Below are 6,000 nucleotides of genomic sequence, written 5' to 3' on the forward strand. Positions count from 1 at the left end.
TAACCATTTCCCTCTAAAATTATGCTCTACCAAACATACAAAAAAAAAGAGAAAAGTGTCAAAATAGATGTAAAGGGGTCAAACGATGGCTGATGAAACAACAACTTTTAATTACTATGCACAATACACAAACATCAGGATACTGCACCCCCCAAAAAAAAAATACTCTGTATGAAAATTAACCATTTGCCTTTGATATGTACCCATTCAAGCATGATTCATTAAATCATATTCTCATCTTTGTACTGACGTTAGTCAATACGTGCAGACATACAATTGCCATTTTATTTTTGCTCATTTTTTTTGTTTTCGTTACAAAAGTTATCCCATATCCTGTTTTGTGTATCTGTATAATGGTAATAGCAACTCATTAATGAAAACATCATTTTCATAATGTATGAAAACATCTAAAAATCTGTAATACAACTTTCATTTTATGAAATCATTTAAAAAAATTATTTCGATAAATTACCTTAAAAATTAAGACAATTAAAACCCACACCGTCATAGAATTTACCGTTTGGAAATAATAATCTAAAGATGCAGGCTACCACCTATCAGAATACAAAATAAATCAATTTATGAGTAAAATAAGGGCAAATAGACAAAAATGATAATAATGATAAGCGGAAGTAAAGTGAAAAAGTCGATCCCGATTAACACGATTAAGAAGCACGATTAGAAGAGATTTGCTGCGCTTGGATACGATCCTAGACGATCTGATGCGATGATCACGATCAAAAACTAATCGTGATAATCGTAGAAAATTTTTGAACCGTCCAAAATTTTCCTATGATTAACGCGATTGCCACGATTGACCTTAAGATCTGATACAATCTGATAAGACCATCACGCTTGCTGCGCGATTAAGACCACGATTTCAATCGTGGCGCCAATCGTGATAGTGGGAACCTGAAGGGAAGTCACGTTCCATCCATAAGTTAAGTTTCCGATCAAAGCCCCGGTCTTTACAAAGGGCGTAACCATGCTTGATATAGATTGTGATTTCTTTTTTCTTGTCTTTGCTTCTTATCTTGAAGAAGTATGCGCAAGATGTAGTCCACTCCCGTAACACCGAACACGGTTATAACGAAATTCAGGTTACAACGATTTAAAAATTCAGGCCCCAACATTATCAGCTCTATACTTTTTATTGTTCATTTGTTCAGTTCTAACGAAAACAAAAGAAAACTCCCGGTCCCGAGGACTTCGTTATGACGGGAATCGACTGTAATACGACTGCAATCTTTGCTAAATCATTACAGTAATTTGTCCCAACAACCCACGGCACCTCTGGATTCCAACTGAAATCTTTCTTCATTTATATCCATAATGATTACGTGTGTGCCTGTCGATGTGCAAACATGTATGCATGTAATTCGTTTCTGTTATACACGCTATGAAGAGACACCCCAAGGCAGCTGCGCCGCTGCTGGCTGCGGAAGTGAAGGATCAGTATCTGGCTGTTATTGTGACACGCTCTGCCTTGAAAATTTCGACTGTTGTGAAGACTACGGCGATGTCTGCGAACAAGAGAGTAAGTGAATAGGTATTGCTATGCTCTAATGTCATCAATGACCTATGATAGTAAATAGGAGAATCTAAGTAAAGTTGACCGGTTGCATCGACACCTAATAAGACGTCGAGCTTTAGTGTTATTGTTCTACTAATGTCATAGCATTTGATCGCCGTGAAATACCCTCATTTCCTCATGTTTTCAAATCTGCTGCATTCGATCTCGCTGCTGCATTTAAGTTGTGTTGGTTTATTTCCCACAAACGGAGGGCGCAATGGCATTCAGATAATTTTCAACAAAGCTGAATACAATGCTAACAATTCAATACAAAATGCAATTTGGCATCTATGAAGTTGATGGGTCAAATTTAACATTCTACGTCACTGCCATTCTTTTATTATGTGGGCAAGATATCCATACCAAAGTGGGGTAGTTGATATTGATTTGAAAATTGCAATCTTTACAGTTCAAACCATTTAATGTGGTTTACTTTTTCTTCTGCATTTAACAGCCAATTTATTTCACTTTGTGATTTGAAAAACTTTGAAAAGTGTTGATCCATCCATACATCGTTTGTCGTCTACATTTATAACAAAATTGACATAAATATTTACATGAAAACACAACGATATTCACGGTTCTTCATGATACGGATTTTGGGGGACCAAAACAAAATGTAGCAATTGTACCAAATTTAAAGTGCACAGAGAATATATTCAGTGTTGACGGGAAGGTTGGGCTTTATTGACTCCTCTCTTTAATATAATAATGACAATTCACAAGACCATTATAATATTACACGAAGTTTTCAATTTCAATTTCAATTTCAATCTCGGGTCATTTCCGTGTTTGTCATGAAAATGGCACAGAGTAAGATACAATACGATACCAAAATTACAAAACACAAAGTAGGTAAAACTTCACCTGGATAAACAACAGTCTGATTCACTATAAAACACAAAAGGTATGTTTACAGTATTGTTGGGTTAAAAGTACGAGAAATATGACGTTCCTACGTAAAAGCAAGCATGTCAACTCACAGAGAAATAGGGAACACAAATATTTATTTAGACTATATGATTTCGGGAAATGATTAAAGTAAAAAACAACTCAAACAACTGTTACTAAAAGCTTGAAACCACGCGATGCAACAATATGAGTAAAACATTATAAAGAAGTCTGGACAGAGAGGAAACAACGACTGTTGGCGGGTTTGTTTGTTTGTTTGTTTGTGTGTCAGGATGCCATAAATACATATTTAGAAGGTAAGAAATTTATCACACGCGTTGTAAAAGATGCGGAAAAAGAATACAGTTTAGGAGCCGCATTCCAGCTGCAGGGGTTCCGAACCTGGCCGCCGGTGGCCACGGAATTTCAGAAGTTAAGTGCGATATTGAAGGGCTTGTCAGAGAGCGACAGGCAGGCCTACAACAGGGTTCCTGGCCAGGATCCCATCGAAGTAAACAAATAGACAAAAACCATTGATAAGAAAATCCCGTATTGTAACTGACATTTGCGTTTACCATAATCTGCCGACAATGCAATACGATAATTCTTCTGTGATTTTAAATAGCCAATACTCACAGCCAACTAGAAGAATGTAGATAATTGATGGCAGACAGTTACCATGATTTCTTTGTACTACAATATTATATGTATACCTTTTCTTCAGCACCCAATACTTGGATCGTCTACATCGAGCAGGTGCAAGACATACCGGTGAGCAGGATTTTTTTTTTTTGGTGCTTGTTTTTGTAAATGTTTGTTTGTGTGCGTGTGTGTGTGTGTGTGTGTTTGTGGCTGTAATAATCTTGTGGGACGTAACTAAAGTGCAGTAAACTAGTCATCAGCAAGGAGTGATCTGTATAGGATTTATTTCAATCATTTCTTTTATTTTCTCAATACCGCATTTGCTCCAGGTGCCTACCCGACGTCGAAGAAGCGCAGAAGCCAGACAACAACGCAAGCGAGGAACGATGACAAAGAGAGCAGTTGGTGACGCTAGAGTGGAAGGGAAAATGATGAACGCCCAGGAGAAAGAGGAACTCCTCCGAGCCAGACGCACCGCGGGTGCCAAAGATGCACAGAGCGCGGAGAAGTCACGCAGACGACGCCGAGCTGGAGATCGTTCCCGTGGCCGATCACAGAAAAAGTCAAGCGCAAAGCTGAGCCGCGCCCATCTGAACCGAAAACGGCGAAGCGCGCAAGCTAAGCGCCAAGAAAAAGAATAGATGAATGGTCTAGAAAATAAGTTGCTTTATCCATCGCCATAGTGTGACCGCGATTAAGAAAATACTTCACTTTGTGGTTATTAGATCTAAGCAGCCAGAACTTCGCATATTATGATATTCCTATCCCATTCTAATTCATAAACTTTCCGGTCTCAAGACTGCTACCATTTGAACTCTGTATACCGAATCTAGCTTCTTTGATACACAAAGCTGATCGTAGTTAAGAAGTGCTTGGCTCCATGCTCTCCGTCACATTGCATGAACCTGTGTCTCAAAAAGGTTATTTTAGTTATCATTAAGTGCTTCCTTTAACTAGATAGGTAATTATGTGGTTCGTGGGCGCAGGTCAAGAGCTTCTTTTCCTTCGAAGTGACGGGCCGTCTTGGCTACCAGAATGAAATAATCTATAAAAACATACTGCGAACCTAAAACTCTGACTATAACCACCTGTCTCGGCCGTCTAATGAGAGTGCTATAAATTGACAACTAGCTCTTGATTCTGCTATTGAAATATGGTTGTCCTATACAACTTAATTTATTAAAGAAGTCCATCTGGGTTTCTGGGTGCTCTTATCATATCATACAGGAAATACATGTAACAACATTGTCATCAACGTCGTTGATATCTAGTCACTATTTAATAAAGATACTCTTTCTGTCTACATGAATTCCCGTTCCCGTTGCTTCCTTAAATAAATGCCGTTTTGGTCCAGACAAGGTCGGTACGTTCGAGTGAGAATTATATTGATGTTATGTAAGATGCAGCATATACGTGTGTATGTGTGTGTGTGCATGTGTGTGTGTGTGTGTGTGAGAGAGAGAGGGTGTGTGTGAGTGTGTGTGTTTAAGAATGATGTAGCTGAGAAGCCCACAGTGCTAAACATGGGCGCCATACCGTTACTCTGTACATATTAACTCACGGATTTTCATGCACCAGCACGTCAACCACAGCAGAGCAATTAGGCACAGCAAAGCATAGTGTAACCCTCTACAGAACGCCGTCTATGGTCTTGTCAGAGTAATTCAAGCTTCAAGCTACGTGTGTAGGTGTGTGTGCGTGCCTGTGTGTGTGTGTGTGTGTGTGTGTGTGTGTGTGTGCGGGTGTGTGTGTGAATGTGCATTTTTAAAATAGTATTATAGAAAAGAGAAAATTGTAACTACTTAAATTCGTTTTTTTCTGAGAGGAGGTGTAACAATCAGCAGTATGCCTGCTTCGAATTAGATAAACGGGACCATCCTTCACAGCTCCAGGACCAAGAGCCCCCCCCCCCTTCCGTTCCCTCCCTACTGGAAAGAACACAGTGTGTTCACAGTGTGTTCACATGGTCGAACATGTGCAAACGCTTGAATTTGATAGTGTAAAGATGATTTCACATTGTGCTTTGTTTTGTTTTTCCAGAGTGTGCACATGGTAATGTTCTGTTTCACCCACAATGTGAATTAATTCACAATGTGTTCACCATGTTAAAACGTTCGAGTTCAACAGTGTGACGAGTTATCACATAATGTGTCCACACTTTCACATTGTGGGACACCGTTATCTTTTTTTTTTTTTTTCAGCAGGGCTGTCTGCCGTTTACCAACAGATAGGGCTGTGTGTTGTGTGCTTTTGTTTCCCTTAATGGGAAGGGGGGTGTTCCAGACTGGTTACAAGTTAGTAGTTGTAGTGTGCAAAGAAAGAATTAAATCGTATAAGCTCACGCATTACCATATTATGCAGATCAACTGTGAAAATAAAAGATATCTTACGGTATTTTTTTGCGTTATTTCTCTAACAATTTATCCACTTTGAACAAGTTAGCAGTTTTGTTCCTTTAAATTGAATTCTCTCTTATCACACAAACTATTCACTGGCCCAAAATTTTTCTTCAACGATTTTGGTCGGTTTTCTTTGTATATCCCCCCCCCCTGTTATTTTGATTTTATATTCCACATACTAAGAATCTTGCTATAGGATTGGTCAAGAGCTGATCACGTGATAAAGCGTAGTTTTGCCCATCACATCACCTGAGAAGAACTAGGTCACTTGATAGTACACAGTGCATTGCACTTTCCCTTCAGTGTTGCGCGGTGCGCGCAGCAAATTCATTGTTTTGTCATCTATAAAGACAGCTGTTTGTTTTGCTGATCCCTGGCAGCCCATGCAGTCTTAACGCGAGTACGCGCGAAATAAAAGTGCGTTGTACTGTGGACTATCATTTAAGTAGGTCGCTTGATAGTACACAGTGCAACGCACTTTCTCTTCAGTGCCGT

Source organism: Diadema antillarum, unplaced genomic scaffold (assembly GCF_040938485.1).
Source record: "Diadema antillarum isolate AM-2024a unplaced genomic scaffold, OU_Dant_1.0 seq00000047_RagTag, whole genome shotgun sequence".
NCBI classification, from domain to species: domain Eukaryota; kingdom Metazoa; phylum Echinodermata; class Echinoidea; order Diadematoida; family Diadematidae; genus Diadema; species Diadema antillarum.